The 18,072-nt window shown below is 38.9% G+C and overlaps 1 protein-coding gene across 1 annotated transcript in view; it reads right to left on the reverse strand.

The window, feature by feature from the left end:
- The window catches only part of LOC122568532 (teneurin-a), a 699,158-nt gene extending 682,315 nt beyond the window's left edge, over nt 1-16,843 (reverse strand). Inside the window, exon 1 of the mRNA XM_043728382.1 lies at nt 15,445-16,843. The gene's annotated coding sequence lies outside the window, so the exon portion shown is untranslated. The remainder of the gene's footprint in view (nt 1-15,444) is intronic.
- Nucleotides 16,844-18,072: the final 1,229 nt, after the last annotated feature.

The raw sequence follows: 18,072 nt of genomic DNA on the forward strand, positions 1-18,072 counted from the left end.
AATAAACGGTAACAGTATTACGCGTGTACACAACGCGGCGAATGCAGTTAGATAACTAATGCCAAATCGAAATAAATTACTCATACCTTTAGTCCGCGAGTGATAAATTGTTATCGAAACTTCTGCGCGTCCCACCACCATCGCAACCGCACTCGGGTTTGGAAAATGGCGGGATTAAAACACGCGTGTTGAACATCCATTAGCAAGATTCGAAAGGATACTGTCGCGCTTGTATTCCGTTTCCGTTCAACAGGAAGCACTTTCATCTATTAATATTTAGTCAGAACACCCGTCACCCGCCGATACTTGATTCATTGATATGCAAGTGACAGCCGTAACTATTACGTAATCCACACGTAAATTTCGTATGCTGCTCGTGCACGTCACAAAATGGATCGAAATTATGGCCAACCGTGGCGCCTACGAGTACGATGACAATTCACTCACAGCAATTAATATAGCGTACCAGAGAAAAATTTATTCGATTTCGGCCGTGTATTAAACTGTTTCTGGTTGTGGATTCGATATATCTTTGCGAGAGACTTGTTCGCTGAAATTATTCGTTGGAAAATATTCTGATGTGTACAGGCCAATATTATTTCGAATACCTCGTGTGAATAGATACAAATATAATTATGGTAACCAGTATAATTATCATGTAATTTACGTGTGCATTAACTTGGGGGTAAATGTGAATAAATGAACGAAGAACGTTTAGAGGTATATTCTAACAAAGTTTTTCGACATCTTATTTATCTTTTCTTATTATTTTATTTTGTTACTTATCTTTTTATCTACCCCTGTATAAACACTTTTTACATAAACATATTTATTCTCCATTATCATACCGTGATAGTAAACAATATTCAATGCACGAGCAAATACTTACAGACGCTCGAGCATATACACACACGATGTGTACCAATTACGTTACTTAATCACACTTATCGATCCATCAATCCCCAAAAGGGTTAAACTGCATTACCGACTCCCAAATTACAACGCCTATTAAACCCTAACCCGATCGAAAATCACGAAGCACACACAAATTTTCGCTGTCTGAAAGGAATCGCGTTATTCCTTCATCGTGAGTTCTCAATCAACGAATCGATCAGTTGTCGATGACTGGTTAAACTGAGAAAAGTGGGTCGGCTAAGGAGTCTAAAATGAGTCGAAAACTATTCAACTTTTACGGCGAATGCAAAACAGTCAGAGCTTATCTCGCGCGTGCTCGCATGGTGATTTATCCTTCCGGAAGTCGGGAACCTCGGGCACCGTTGGCCTACATAGTGAAGAGTTATGCCCGCGCCGTGGTACCGTGTCATACGAGTCACCGCTGCGAGACGTACGAGGAAATAGGAGCATCACCTTGCTTGAGTATCGCCGGAAATGCCGGAGACAACATTGGACACGGAACAACGACCATAGTCTTCTCGCTTAAGCGTCTAGCGTGGCGAGAACGTCGTCACGATAAGCGTAGCTTCTCTCATCGATCCAGTGCACGATCAACGATAAAATTCGTCTCGTGATAAACTCTATATCTTTCTTCTTTTTCCTCCATCCCTCTCTTCCGTTGTGTTCGTTCACAGTGAATCTATTCGGTAATATTCACGGAATCGATCGAGACACGAGCACGCGACCACTTTCTTTGCCTCGCCAAAAGAAACTCTCGGAGTTGTGTTCTTTGATGGATAGTTATTACGCAGAAGTTTCAGTAGCTTTATGGGATGACCTTTGATCGATATGAGAAAATGAGTTGATAATTTGCTAATGCGATTGAAGTACAGGCATTAGGCACGAATAGCACGGAGTTCGAACCACAGGGAGAATTATTAAAGAACACGGCGAAGAATTATGTCAAACCCTCGAATTATATCGTAGGTTTTTAATTAGATTTTTAGTTTGGAGTTACACGTACGATCAAATAACGGTTGTCTAATAGTGTATAATATATGCGTCTTGTGTAGAGGTAAAAAATTTGTGCAAGTTGTAAGTCTTGAATTATATGCTTTTGAATAATACAAAAGTAGTTCACTATATTATTCGAGACATGGTTGCATGTAGATAACTTTGATTAAAGTTAGCAGTGGTTGTAAAGAAAATTTGACGTATAGTATGGAAATTGGTAAGAAAATTTGATGTATGAACCGCATTTCTGTTGTCTGATATTATCAGGATATGTACTAGGTAAATTTAAGGTAAATTTAAAAATAGGTCCTTATATTCTAATATTATGGAAATAGGGTATATATATAAGATATAATATTGCGGAAAATTTCAATAATAGTGTATGATTTTCTGAAGACTTTTGGCTTCTTATCTCTTCTTCCGAAAAAAACCTAATGCCACGGAAACAGTGACCGACCGATCATAAATAGAGAAATTAATCCAGATTAAATAATATAAATAATATTCAATTTTTTATTCCTTAAAAGTCTTTCAATGTAACCGGTAAAAGTAAGAATCATAATAATATAACATAGAACACAATCAGGATCATTAATATATTGAAATAACTTGCGCATAATTTACTATATTGGAACTGGAATGTTCAGTTGGTCTTTCACGAAGTAAATTTAAAACAAAACGTAAGAAGTGAATCGAAGTAGACTTTGATCGACAATCGAACTGGAAATATCGCTGCTCTCGCGGAGAAAATGCGTCGAGCTTTTAAGGTCATCAAGCGGAAAAAGTAGAATAATAAGTCAGAACGAAAATGTACAAGATAATTCGGGTCACTGATTCAGTCGTACAAAAGATATAAAGGTATATAATCTTTCTCTCGAGCAATGTAAGGTAAGTGACGAGGACGACGGTCGATTGAGTCTCAAGACCGTCTGTTTATCTCTTCGCTATGTGAATCGAGTCGTATTTGTTTTCCTTGGCTAACTGAGTCGAGTCTGCGAAGTTTACTTTGGACAGGTGAGGTGAGTCCCATCTACACAGAAATTTACATTAGGTTTTAATTATAATTTACATTGTATTTAACCCTTGACTGTTATGACGAAATGGAAATATGTTAATTCTATCGTTTAGTCTACAAATATAGCTCGATAAATAGTTCACTTAGGTAATGAAACTTGAATATTTTTGTATAGCTAACTACTCGCATTACAGATTGCGAAACGGTATAGGTACAGACACTTCTCGTTAATCGCGAATACATGCAGCGTGTACGCGCCATAGAGGGATGAACGTCCGGCATTTTTACGTAATTGGAGAGTTGTAATCTGGTTGTCTGTAGCAATTAGCGTAATTTCAGTGCTTAAGCAGAAAACATTTTTTCGTGTACGCTTTATCGCGTGTTCGTCGGTTGGTTAGCGTGCGTAGCGCTGTACACTGGGCCATGACCAACCAAATCGATAAACCAGGATATTAGCGATATTAACGCTTTTCTTGTTCATTGCTATTCTTTCCATCCTTTATTTTTTTTCTGTTCTTCACGGAGACACGAACTTTTTTGTACCGCGTGATACAATCGATTTAAACGCCGTCTTTAAATTGGTTCCTGTGTGTTATCAGATTTTATTTGGTTTAGGAATTTTTATTTCTACAAGAAATTTAATTCCTGTAAAACAATTAATTTATTGCCTGTAATTTGATTTTAATTTTTCCATTGTATGCTTTCAATATAGCTTTACTAATCTTTGTATAATGCAAATTTAATAGTACAAATACATTATTTCAAAAATATTAAATATTACAAAGTATCTAAAATAATCTTAGTCGTCACATATTTTTCTCCAAGTATTCTATTTTATATGCCTATAGCTGATAAATAAATGGTACTGAAACCAAGTAGACCATGCATGAAAAATTCACTTGATAGTATCGTATTTATTCCATTAAACTAATGAATTTTCATTAATATTACTTGTTCATGCACTCGAATGTGTCGAAGGTATATGTATGTATAATGTATAGAAACGCACCATTACAACTCTCCTCATTTCTAATTTACTGTGCGAGAGATGTTGTTACAAAATAATGACCCAACCCAACAAATTCTACCTATATCACAAATTAAACATTATTACGTATTTAGAATTCGATTTACTGTCAAACGTTACATTTAAACATCGTAGTATAATTTTCTAATCGAGATATATTAGTCTGCTCAACATTATCAAAATCGGACATAAATACTTGTCCAGTTTAAATTACCTTATTATATCAATCATTAGTTTCTTGTCATTATGCTTTGTTCACTCCGTCAACTAAGAAAAACGAGTTAACTTTCTACCCCCTTGAACGTAATTATTTCAAATTATTTAACACCTTTACAATCTTAATAAAATTGTAATAAAAACAAATTAATCTGTTTGCATTGATCTTTGACTTGCCGTACAAAAGAAATTTCTTATCGAAAAATAATCCGCTCAAAATTACTATTTGTCGTATAGAATAAGAAAATTTTAGGTCTAGAATAGACTAAAATTTAGTTTTTGTTCATCAACGCAAAATCGTACAAGAAATGGAATAATCCCATCATGACTGGCGGAAGATCAACGAATATCACGATACATAGTACGTAGACACGGGGAACGACCGCGATATTCCGGCAAACTTCCGCCATTTCCGCGGGATTAATACAATTCCATGGAACTTTAACAATCCGCGGCGCAACTAGCTAAACTAAACAGATTTCGTTGTGCGAGGAAACGTCAATTCTGACGTATGCGTTTGATTTTAACGACTTGTATACACACCAATACCAGAGCTACCGAGGCTTGTTCGTAACTGACGGCTTGACGTTTGCACGCTGATGTGTACTGATTTTGGATTTCCATCCGCGGCATGCGGGGAACAGAGACGAATCGTGTATTCGCCGCGTCACGGGTAATGAGGAAATCATGCCCTGTACAATTAATCCCGGCCAAGTTGAAATCGTTTCAACGAAGCACCGTTGATTACCAAGCGCAAAACCGCCAAGACGATCGACTATCGAGAGTACGCGTATAATACCCAGCAACGATCTCGTTTGTTCCAGAGAATTTAAACGATCTTGGAAGATATTTAGTTCGATAACGCGGTTTACTGTTCAAAATTTATTATATGTATGGAATGCTGCGGAATTACTTTGGTAGAAATTTAATAGGTAGACTGAAAAATAAATATCTGTAGAATAAAATACAATTATGGAAAATCTTATGAACTTTAATTATTGACTAGCCCAACTACCCTTCAGACATTAGCGAAAAATCACTGCGTTTATGTGAGGATTAAAGGAAAACCAAGGTGATATAGGTAGAATAGGTAGAGAAGAATTAGAGAAAATACCTAGCTAGGAAAAAGGAAAAACAAAATCCGCTGGCGAAGAACACGCTCCGATGAAGAAAAGGTCGTTAAAAGTGGAAAGACAAAGTGATTGAAAACTGAAACGAATAGTTCTATTAATAAAAAATTTCAGCATTAAACTGAGGACGAACAAACCAAGAAAGAACAGAAAACAGGATACAAAGGTAAGGTAAAGGAAAAAAGGAATTGGTTAACGGAGCTTTATCCCCCTTGGTAGGCTAGATAACCGGACAGGTATTCTGATCGCATATCAGAACGATATCACGTTCCCTAACAGCAATGCATAACGTGCACATGTATACGTGATCATGGGTGTAACGCAACGCAAAGAAGGGAGGCGACTGGATAGGCAGCCGGGGTGTAACAAATAACGCCCGCACTTATCTGAGTCATGCACTTTTCAGTGACAAGGGCGTATGATTTATTGCCTACAAGCTTGCTACAATGAGTCCAGGACGTGTTAAACTGACCGCGTTCATCATTAAAATTAATGGGTATTGGATACCGGCCGCATGGACGTATACATACATATATATTGTATATATATATATATATATATATATATATATGAAAGGGAGGTAGGGATAAGCGAGACAGATACAGAGGCAAACTCCCGGGGACAAAAGGATCTCGTAATCATTTGGCCCTTCTAATTATTCCTCCCGTATTCTGTATGTTCCACAGAAACATATTTAAAAAAATATTCGTAGTCTGGTAACAACAGAATGCGTGAGGTATTAAAAGAAATATAGTATAGGAACGTGTAAACTCGTAATACTCGATAGGTTATGGGGAAGGGTTAGGTCTCTCGTGAAGGGTGAGTTAGCAAATTAAGGGCGTAATTGAGGGGAATCTCTTGTATTGATAATGAAGGGTTTAAACGATATTTTGAGGAAGCTTCGATGATATACTCCGTAATTATACATAAGGAGAGCATGTATTTCAAGGGACGCTTTAATAAAAACTTAATAATAAAAAGTCGAAGTCTTATGAATGTAAAACGACAACCTAAATGAAAGTTATGGAATGAAAGTTAATTAAAGCTGTTGAAACTAAATAATCTTACACGAACCACCTTTGAATACAACTACGGATACCAAAAACTCGAGTGCGAATGGTAACACTGTATAACGAACATAATCCACGCAACCCAGACAAAAATTCATTTACCCTAAACCAGTTAATTCACGAATCTCCATTACCCAATCCTGCCCATTCAGCTTGTCGAACCCGTAATACTACCATCCCGACCATGCTTTCTCCGGCAACTCACCCAGGCAAGGTCTCCGTCTGCGAAAAATTGACTTGAAAGCCGCAGAATCGCGGTACCCCTTGTTGTAGAAATTTCGATCGAGGAGCAGAGGGAAATGGTTTATTTTAACGCGATATTCGCCCGAACGTTTGAATAAAATTCACCTTAGACGTACAAAAGAGAATTGACGCTGCCGCGTCCCTCGGTTGAATTTTAAAGCGAAGTGCCGACGGCGGCGTTGGCGAACTGAAATTCGTAATACGCGGCGGATGTAAAAACTCCGAGGTTCGTGCAGACGGGACCACGTAAAAAGCACTTCCGGAACCGGCCGTAAAGTTCTACAATGCGTTGCCGCGGCAATTTACGCGAGAAGCCCGTTGCGGCGAGTTCTAGCTGCCGTGCCGTCAATCGTACATACGTACTACACGCACTCATCTCAGGTGTTTAACGTTCGCCGTCACGAAATTGTCCCGGAAGCGACGGCGTCCATTGTGCCCGGCGAATATGAAACGTGTTAAACTAACCGCCAACATCCATTAAAATTAATGGGTATTGAATAGCGGAGATGGGGCGCACTGCAAGCCGAATGAAGTGCTACATCGTCTCTGGCCAGACGCCTGCCTCGTACCCGGTGAATCGCTGAAACCTTTCAGTCGGCGATACAAACTACCCTTGATCGAGCAAAAAATCTTGCTCGAGGATCGAGCCAGTGTAAATGGGAAAGTTGAGAGTACGTGTACATACATTAAATGCCATGGTTTTACTGATTTTTTTATTAGTGTGCATTTATCTTCGAATGCGATTATTACTCTGTGATTTATATAGGAATAAATTTCTGCTTTCTGATTATTATTAATTTACTGTGACAGTGAGTCTACATTTACTTTATTCGATTTTTATTAATTTAACATATAAAATATATATATATTTTTGTGTTATTTGCGGAGAAATATAACTGTAATTAATCACAAACATTACCATCGTAGAATTTTCCAAACGCCAAACTCGAAATTATTAATATTAAAATTTGCGGCGACACGTTTCTCAATTATATTTTCGAAATTTTGGAAATTGCAGCTAGAACATCACGTTTAATTGCATGATATACAATACACCCGTGTACAGCATCAATTCGCATTAAAATTAACACGCGATTAAGAATCAGCGCAACTTATCTGCTGCGAATACAACAGCGACGCTTGTATCAAAGAGATTTTGCTCGTTAATAACGACGAATAAACGCGCACAAAAACATCCGTAAATTCCCTGGAACGATTCGAGAGGAGGAATTCCATTTGAATAATAAAAGAACGCTTCTGCGGACGAGAGGGTGGAGAGGTGGAAAGAGTAGAATATGCGAATGGAGAGTTTCTCAGAAGAGAACGCTAATTCAGGGAGGAAAGAAATCCCGCCTTCGCCCGGTAACAACAGCTTTTACGTTTTGCTTCTAGTTATACTTGACCTAGTGCCACCGGGCGCGGTAATCACTTTTCTTTTCCGATGAATTTCCCCTCGATATTCCCGGAAGTTCCACCGCGACAGCGGGACAGTAGTCCGTTTGCCTTGTACGAAACTTCTGAGAAACGAAGCTCGATAATATACAAAGTAGTCGGTCATGCGAACCAATCGTAGATCACGGGCTTCTGCATAATAAGAAAGAAGAGGAATTTATCAATTTTCCAGTAGTCAATTGCTGCTCTGTACTTTGTAACAGAGATCTTGTTGCATCTGTTTTCTGCTTTAAAGCTAACGAATTGCTTCGTATTTACTATACAGATTATCTCGAGCAACCCGACTCAAACTTTGTAATAGTAAAAGGGATAACAATTAAATTTTGATACGCAAAATTAATAATATCTGTGTTTCGAAAGTGAACGTTGGGGGAAACTTTAAAGATTCAAAGATTATCTCCACTGTATAAATGTAACAATTTTAATACAGAAGATGATGAATCCAAATATAATGAATTAAAATACAAGAAATCTAAATAAATCTTGCAAACGTTTATAAATACCGGCGGATGTAGTTTGTTAAACGATGATTACACATTCTATTCACTTTTACACCTGTTTTCCTATTATGTGTATTGAAATTCGCTCGATAAGTTGCGTAAAATGTGTAAATGAGAAAGCAATATCGTTTAAAGTCAGAAGTTTCTGTTTCCAATTCCACTTCCATAAATTTCGTTACAAAACCGAGTAACGAGCCCCGCGGAATACGCAGCGAATTTCCTGGATTAAAAGGGAGGTGGTATTTTGTTAAAAATTTCGTTGGCATGCAGAAACGATACGCGCATTGTTTTACCGAGTACAAAGATGCCAGTACTGATTATGTTACGGATCGCGATCACATAATGTTATTCAATGTGGAAATCTCTATCGGTTTTTTAACGGAGCTACTTGCAACAGTGCCGAAAATGCATTCGGAAATTATAAATAATACCGATAATATAAACATTATAATACGAAATTGCAATTTTAAATGGGCAACAGAACACGCGGAAAAGAGTTTTTATATAAATGTAATGCAATGCTGTATGATATGACACGCTTTGAATTCATTTTACCTTTCTACCGTATACTTCCATCAAGAATCTACGGTTCTCCTTCTTACTTCATAAATATTATAAATTTAGATCGGCTACTATTTGTTATACTCATCGATAACGTTAAATTAAAATTTCGAATAATGTTACAACGTGTTCAATTGTATATTTGTAACAGAAAATTCTACTACGAACGATATTAAATATATGAAAATAATTAAACTGCGAATTCACATTTCATTCGAAACTACGGCCGAGAGTCTATTTAAAACTTTTGCTGAATATAAAATGTGACTGCTTTTCATTCTTTTTTAATCCTAAAGTCGACTATCAAAGATAAATTCAGATATTTTTCGCTGTTTATGCTATATAAATTTCAAAAAACGATCGATCGTTACGAGAAACATCCGCGAGGCACAAAGAACACTTCTACTGTACATCACTGCACGAATGATGATTTGCATACAACGGTGCAGCGAAACGAATTCAATCTGTTAAACAAGCCATGGCTCGATCGCTCAAACGATCCCAGTGAGCAAGAAAAAAAATGGATCAAATCAACATCGAAAAAAATAAACTACAATCAGCCAACCAGCTAGGTGAACTCTTCCGATGTAACACAAAAATCAGTATTCCGCTTCGTAATATCAATACGACGAAACATACCATAATTTAAATCACTTCTGTCACCACGCACACCTCTGTCGTTCATCTGCACACCATACGCGTAATAACGTTCTTCAACACTTAGATAAAAGATTATAATTGGCTGACGGAAAAATTCCATTTCTTAAAATCAAGCTTTCGCTCGAAGCACGCCTTTAAATGATTCTCACTGACATTCACACGTACTTTACTTATCGTATAACCTCTCAAACGAACGCAATGAACAAGGGAAGAAGAAGTCCCCAAAAATACTTCATCCGAATCTTCTTTAAAACCTTCGCATTAGCGCGCATACTCCTCAAAATTCCTTCATCACTAATGATCCACGTTGCAACAATGAAATTTCGTGGACAGGTCGGAGATCATGGAACACAAGTGGAAACGACAACGAAGTAGAGAAACGCAATGGTGGAAGAGGACAGAGATAATGGACACGAGAAAGGCAGTGCGACGAGGAGCAGCACAGGTAAATCGATCTGTCGGCGCACGTAACACGCGGTTAAGTAGCGCGTTAAAACTCCGCGAACGTTCCGGGTATGCTTTCAGCATATTTGCATAAGACTCTACTTTGTGGCGCGTACACGCACACACGGTTGTGTTACACTCACAGTTACAAGGATGTCACATGGACGTTCGTATGTCCGTACGAAATGATGAGAAAATCGAGCCACCCGCCGCCCGGGCTGCGTTTCTATGAGATGTATAACGATTAGTTAAGAATCTGGTTGCACTTATTGAATCACTCTTAGAAATAAAAAAGGTTTCATGATCAATCATTCGTGCATCGACGACGATCGCGTGACTCCGTTTAGACATTCCTCGGGGCGAAATTGAAAACTCGCGTGGAAATGTTTTCCTTCCTCTTATTTGCTCGTTACTGACGATCGATGCGCTGCTCGATTATAGCAGGATTGAATGAAGATACCGCAACAGTATGAAAAGTGATAAAAATTTAAATATTGAGGAATACAGCTTCCTTTCATTTCAGTGAGAGACTTTATCTTTCATTGATCAAGGCAGTTGATTTTGGTTGGCAAAAGGTGACATGTGAGAATAGAGAATAGATAATAGATAGCAAGACGCGGTGCTATTTTGCAGTTTCCAGAATAAAAGCGAGTTCGTTCTAATGCGACAAAGAATGGATAAATGTTTGTATGTAGTCATTGAAAACGAAGTTATAAAAATCGAATAATTAAGAGTGACGAATGCCAAAGATATTAAAGGTATCCAAGGAACGATACTTTCTAGTTTAGATGAATGGTGAATATAGATGAATTATAAATTTCTGTATATATAAGATATATCCGTATATATATTCCTTATAACTAGAAAATATTCTGAATCATATATGAAAATACTAAAAATTCTAGATTGTGAATCTTCGAATTCTCAGGAAATATTACCTTCTTCTTAGAATCTACGTGTTATAGACCAAATGTAGAAATCGGAGGAATAACTTTCAATATTAAAAGCTTTGGGTGCCAGAAAAATGTTACAAACATTTAAGAAGAAACGTTTGAGTTCTCTCTTCTGTCTCTTACTATCTCCCTCTTTCTTTCTAACACGCATTCGCGATTCGCTGGTAATTTAAAATAGTGCTGTTTGCATTTCCCTCTCAATTACGGAAATATCAAGCAGAAACGCCGAGAACTTCAAGTATCCCGAGCATAGTTAATTTCTATTACATTTGTATATTTAATCTTCTCTCTCGGAGGAATAATCGCGTCGACGGGTCAGAGATTCCGGAACTTTTGATAAAACTGTAAATAACGACGACGTGGCCAGAGCTTAACTTTTACCAAGAGTTCGTTGGCCCCTCCAATTAGCGACATTTGTTGAAAAAATTATCGACAGGGTCGAGTAGAAAATGCATCTGTGGCCTACGCAATGTTACTTCAGTTTGAGTATGTCTCGTTCGTCTTCGTGCGAAATACTGGATGATCGAGAATCCTCTTTTTAATTTCAATCAAAAACTCCATTATTTATCATAGTAATATTTAATCTGCATATACTTCGCTATCCACCATGATTTCATATTCCTAGCAGTTGGTTAAAGATTTATTTTTTTCGTAATAAGCTCAAACGATATAAATTCTCAATTTGAATATTTTTTATCGCTTGAAAAGAGACTTTTGCATTGCACTCTCTTAGAAACAAACGTCGATTTCTTCCGTTTCCCAGCTGGAGTTTCAACAACATCAAGGGATTTTAGCGACATCGGGAGATAAATAAAACGCAGCGTTAAAGCGCAGTAAAATGTAGCATTAAAAACTCGTCCTCTTTCTAAACATTGCTCTTAACATTGCACGACCTCAAAAAAAAAAAAAAAAAAAAAAGAAGAAGAAGAGAAAAACGGAAAAAGAAGAAAAAAAGAGTTCACCTTTTTGTAGAGCACAGGTCAAGCAATAGAGCGACGTATCGTGCCACATTCTTTTTTTTTTCATCGACGTAAGCCTGCAGATCACCGTTAACGTTATATATCGAGTTGCAATACCAAGAAGAATTACGTCCGCTTTTTTCCTTTCTTTCTCCTAGTTGCCATTTAAAAACGTCATCGAGCCGATATTAATAGCTATTAAAAGCGACGGTGGACTTGTAATCGCGTGAAATCGAGTTACGCCACGGAAATTAGCCGCATACTCTGTAATAAAAACGATTACTCGAATAACTTGCGGCTACTGGCGAGTTGTCACGTGACTGGATCATTTATGGCCGGATCATTGGCGATGCGCGGATAAAAGTTCGTGCACCATGTAACGAGCGGCCTCCGCGGTGGTTCGCCGCTTTGTAAAAGCGACCAACTTAATTTAATCGGTCTCGAAACGCGCGCGCGCGCACACACCTCGCCGGTTTAATCGGCAATTACGTTTAACGAATATCGCGCCGAGGCCATTGGCGGGTTTTGCAAAACGCGATTCATGGTCGCGTGGAGCCCGCGTGCTGTTTGACAGATTGTTTACGGAGATTTGTGGTAAACTTTACTTTTAATGTATTAGCAGCCGCTACCATAAAATTAATATCGTCAGATTTTTATTCATTTTAATTCACAGCAATACGACAATCGATTAACCTAAAACATTTGTTAAAGAGATAAAGGTATTTTTCGATACACCGATTAAGTAAAGCAGATGTAAGAGAGAGAGAGAGAGAGAGAGAGAGAGTCAAAGCTTCGAACCATTGCAAAGTAAATACAGTATTATGGCCGGAAAGTTGAACGTTATTTGAATTAAGAATAACTGTAAAGAAATAGGAGAAAGATGTTAGAGCTTGGATATATTCTATACTTTCTGGAATACTTTAAATATTTGCTGTAGGTAAAGACCTTTTTTAGCGTTTCGATTATTAATATAAGATCCGCGGTACGAATTTCTTTAACCGGAATACTTTTCACAATATTGTACAGCTTTACATTATCTATTATCTTTCTAATATTTTAGGAGTTTCATCGCCGAAAGAGGGTACTGTTTGCAAAGTAACGAGGTAATCAATGAATTTTTGAACACCTTTAAAGGTTATAAACTACTTTTCTTTCAATGACTGCTTTACTGAGAAAGGATCTCGTAGTTTAAGTATGAATGTGTGACTGTTTAATGCTCTTAACTCTCAATCCTCTTTCAGATCTCTGGCTAACTGAAATCAATACTAATTCAACGTTAATACGCTCAAAATGCAAAAGTTTTCACAGAAAATATAGAAAGGTACTGAATATAATATCTACCACCTGGAACAACAAAATTTCAATTTGCATAAAATATTATTACTCGTAATATTCTTGACATTACACGAATCTACAAGAATACTTGTCTGTATGTGTGGAAATATTTGTAAAAAAATACTAGTTTTAATGATCGTGAACTAATGACTAAGATAATCGTATAACTATTTTTATATTTCAGGTAGCTATGAATCTACTGAAGATAGTAAAATATTAAAAAATTCTGTGATTAATAAGTATCGCAAGTCCCTAAAATCTTACAAGAATATTTGTAAATTTCCCTCATGTCACAGCGCAGTGAAAAATGTCGCATAAAGCATACTAACAAAAGTACTATCGGAAGACGCGTGGAATTATCGTTGAAAAATGTTGTACCTGCGATTGAGGAACGTCGAAGCGCGCGAAACGAATAAATTCGGTCGCAAAATATCAAATTTATCCGTGAGAAAAGAGAGAGAAGCGGCGAAGGTGCGAACTCGAAGCGGATCGGTACAGCCGCGTGGGAAAGTTTCGCGCGATTCTCGAAGAATTCGAAGGTTTGCGAGGGAAAGGAGCATCTCCTTTAGTTTCGAAGCTTTAAGAATACGGGGGCGATCTGAAAAATGGGTCGAACGTTTTAAAAGTGTATAACGCTCATAAAAATAGACAAGCCGCGAGCCGGTTAATGTAAATCCGCGAATCTGTTTTAATATACTTTGCAGACACTGAGAAATTGCTGTATTTGCGGTTAACGGCTTCAATATAACGTAAAGATATAATGCAATGTCTTGTATCGTGGCAGGAACTATAAAATGTTTACAAAGAAATTCGAAATTCGTATATAATAATTTTCCGAAATGAACATGGTTCCGTGTTTAACGCGTTTCGAATTTATTTTAACATAGTAGATCGCTACGCAAAATTTCTATGTTGATTTCTCTATCAACTGAATTTCTAAGTAGTATACCGTAAAATTGCTCAGACGCGTTCAATAGTACTTCACGTTTGAAATAAACTGAAATGATAAAAAGACGCACAAAGTGCATTTGTACACTTTTAAATCATCTCAATATTTTTATGATAATATAATATTTGTAATTTGTTCAAATCCTCGTACGTAGACACAGGTATCTCATTGCAATGTTTCCACTTGTAACAAGGAAATATAAGAATTATATTTGCAGATTGCTACGTTGACGACTGTTCTGTCTATCTTCGCGAATGCTGCACACTCCCAAATTTTTTACACGGTTTTCCAACTAAACGTAATGATAAACAATACCTTATTGTAAGATTTTAAAATATAACAAAAGAGTACACGAAGTCAATGCGCAAAGCCACATTAAGGGAATATTTTTTGCTTATTCTCGTGAATACGTCCCCTCACATTCCCGCAACCCTCTTCGAAATTACTCGGTATACAATCGTTATTTCGTCGGGACGCTTCAACCAACCGTGTAAAAAAGCGTATACGCGTATCTAGGTCGTAGGGAATAGAACAAATACCGGAAATATAAAAATCATAACGAACCGTGCCACATTCTTCTCTCTTTAATACGTGACTCAAGCGATGCGACGCGCGGCGACCGTTTAATTAAACGGAACATTTACAGGCGACTCCTGTTTCTTTGCGCGGGAATAAACGCAAAAGGGATTAATCGACATCGAAAAAACATTTTCCAAATGTGTGTACATGTGAATCACCGAGAAAATGGAATAAAAAAAAAACAGAACGATCGACCACGATGTTTTCACGGTATCCGTAGGTGTGCCCAATTCATAGTTCTACCCTAGCCAATTATAATTTCATTCCCCGAAATTCCCATCGATTAATTCGAAGCAGCCGTGCTCTCTAATTAAATCCCAGCCATGCAAACCCGAATAATTCACGTTTGCAAATCAATCGAATCGCGCGGTAAAGATATCTCCAGCCGCCCGACATCCATATAGGTACGTACAGTTTGTATTCGTAACAACGAGGCAACTCACCTTAATTCGATGCTCTGATTCCGTTTATCATTGATGCTGACGATCACGTCTCGAGGCTGTATGGTTTTGTCGTCGTTGCACTTTGTGGAGGTCACTTTGCCGCACAACAGTTCACCAAGGTCGATCAAACGGCTCCTTTACTCGCGCGTCGCCGTATCACATACGCTGACGCGAGCTAACAACGACATATATTAACGACAGCACCACGATGGACGATAAGGTTCCGTGGATGGGCGCGCGGTTTAATCCTACGGGAATGTGATGGCGCGTACGCTTTCGACCGTCGCGTCGCTTCGTTGTTAAGAAGATATTAACCGATTCAGAAAATCGGGCAAACAGTTCTCATTTCACTGCACTTTTCCTCGTCGAAACAGGCTTAGCCGCCGATCAGTTTGCCCCGGGACTTTTCAATCCTTTTACCCCTCACACGCCACGAGAAAGTTTCGTTCTCGTTTCACTTTCTCGAACAGCGACAAGACCTGTCCCCTACGTGAACACGACTAGGATGCACGATTACGCGCTAAAATACGAGTCGATCGAAACGATTCACTGATTTACGGACATTCACGAGTATATGTAAGATTATGTAACAGATAGAAGCTCGTGTCACACGTGGCGAGACGATACAGTCCAAAACAAAACAACGTCACCAGCTGATTCCGCTTAACCGGTTGTTTAACCGATCGACTGACAAAACGCAAACAGAACGCGACAAGGAGAGAACGAAGAGAAGAAGACGAATCAGCGCAAAGTAGGTAAAAGGAACCGCGTAAGAGAAACACACGAAAGGATAACGCGAACAGCAGAAACAGACAGGCGATAACAGGAGCGTGTGTTTCACCGCGCGACGACGTAAACACTTCGCACGAAAGCTCTCGACTGGCTCGGCAGGGATGACCGAGCGGCACAGTTCAGTGGTTCGCGCAAGTAGCTCGGTAACGCGGCGTAACAGTGCGCAAGCTGTGCTTTTGTGCGGCAGATGCAGCCCCAGTACAATCGGTAAGCTGACAGTTACTCTCTCTCCCTTTTCACCTGCCTCCCGCCTTCTTCTCTCGCGTACCACTATCGTCCTTCTCTTCTGCCTCTCCCGTGTGTATTTCTTCCTCGTGTGTCAACCTCTGTTAACGCGTGTTAATCTCGTTAACGTATGTTAACGCATGCCAACATGCGCATCCGTTGCTCGATTTCCTTTACGTTCGCACGTTCCCTGCCGTCGAGGTTCTTCTATGCGGGGCATCCGAGTCGAGATGCGAAGCAAAATCTCGAGAGAGAAGCGTGGTAGTTAGATACGAGAGATCTCGCGCGAATACTACGTTCTCCCCTTTCCCTATCCGTCGTCGGACTGACGAACTCCGTGGTGAGACTGACCGTCCGACCTGTGTGTACCTGCGCCGCGGCAGAGCGGCCACGGTGGATCGCGAAAAGTAACTGGCGAGCCGACCGACCCCGATTGCCTCGAGTCTGCGCCCTAGCGACATTTCTCGTGTACCGGATATAAAATATAGACGCCAGCTACCGTGTACGTGTACCTACGCGTCTCGCACTCTCCATTCTGCTCCATTCTGCTTCACTCTAGCTCTTCCAGCCTCTATACTCTATACTCTCTAACCTCTTCTACACCGTTTTCTTGCTCTCTCTTACTCGTTCGTTTTACTTTGCCACGCGCGCCTTCTACTATCGTCGACTACGGCGAGACTTGAAAAGGAAGAAACCTTCCACCTCCTCTTCCCCTTCCTTCCTCTTTTCTTTCCCTTCCTTCCTCTCCTCTTTCTTGCCTCCTCTTTCTCTTTTACGTGCACAGCTTTTATTCGCCCGGTTCTTGCTTCTTCTTGCCTAAGCTCTCCACTTTGTTTGCCTGTTTCCTGCTTTTTTCCTAACGCTTCTTCTTCTTCTTCTTCTTCTACGTTCCGTGCCGTCTGTTTGCTCTTCTGATCCCTCGCCCGTCTGTTCGCGTGTCCCTGCCCGTCATCGCTAGTATACGCTGCTAGCTTCTTTAATCGTGTTGCCGTTACAATTTTAACGCTAATGTCGCTAGTCGATTATATCGAAAGGTATCAAAGCGTCGCCAAAATCGAGACGGTTGAGGTCTCGCGTGTCGAATGAAGTTCTCAATTGGTTCGCGGTTTCGTTAGAGGTAGACCTGGTTAAGTAGAAACCCCGGTTTGCTGGAAGTTCGAATCGAAGTCGTTGTTTCTTGAAAATCAAAGTGGATCGAGTTTCGTACAAAGGTTCAGGTGAAATGTCTGTACCAAGCGATCGTATTGCAGTGTGTCACTTGCGGTTTCTCGATTCATTCTGAGGTTATATTTGCATCAATTTCAGATTAAAGTTACAGCTTTAAGGGACCTTATTAACTAAATTTTTATTCGAATTGAAACGTTTTGAGTATTCAAATGCATTGACATTTGTTTCCATAAATCGATTATACTTCTTAACTGGTTTTTGATCCCGAGGTTATATTTATCAAACTTTGAATTAGACTGATTTAATTTCATTATATTCAATTCAATTTATGTTAACTCGTAATCAAGTAGAATAAACGTGATTTTACATTGAATTCTATACCTCTGCATTCGTTTATTCTCGGAAATTATATCAAAACATGCATTTTTACCGAACAATGTCTAA

The sequence above is a fragment of the Bombus pyrosoma genome, linkage group LG6 (assembly GCF_014825855.1).
Source record: "Bombus pyrosoma isolate SC7728 linkage group LG6, ASM1482585v1, whole genome shotgun sequence".
NCBI lineage: Eukaryota > Metazoa > Arthropoda > Insecta > Hymenoptera > Apidae > Bombus > Bombus pyrosoma.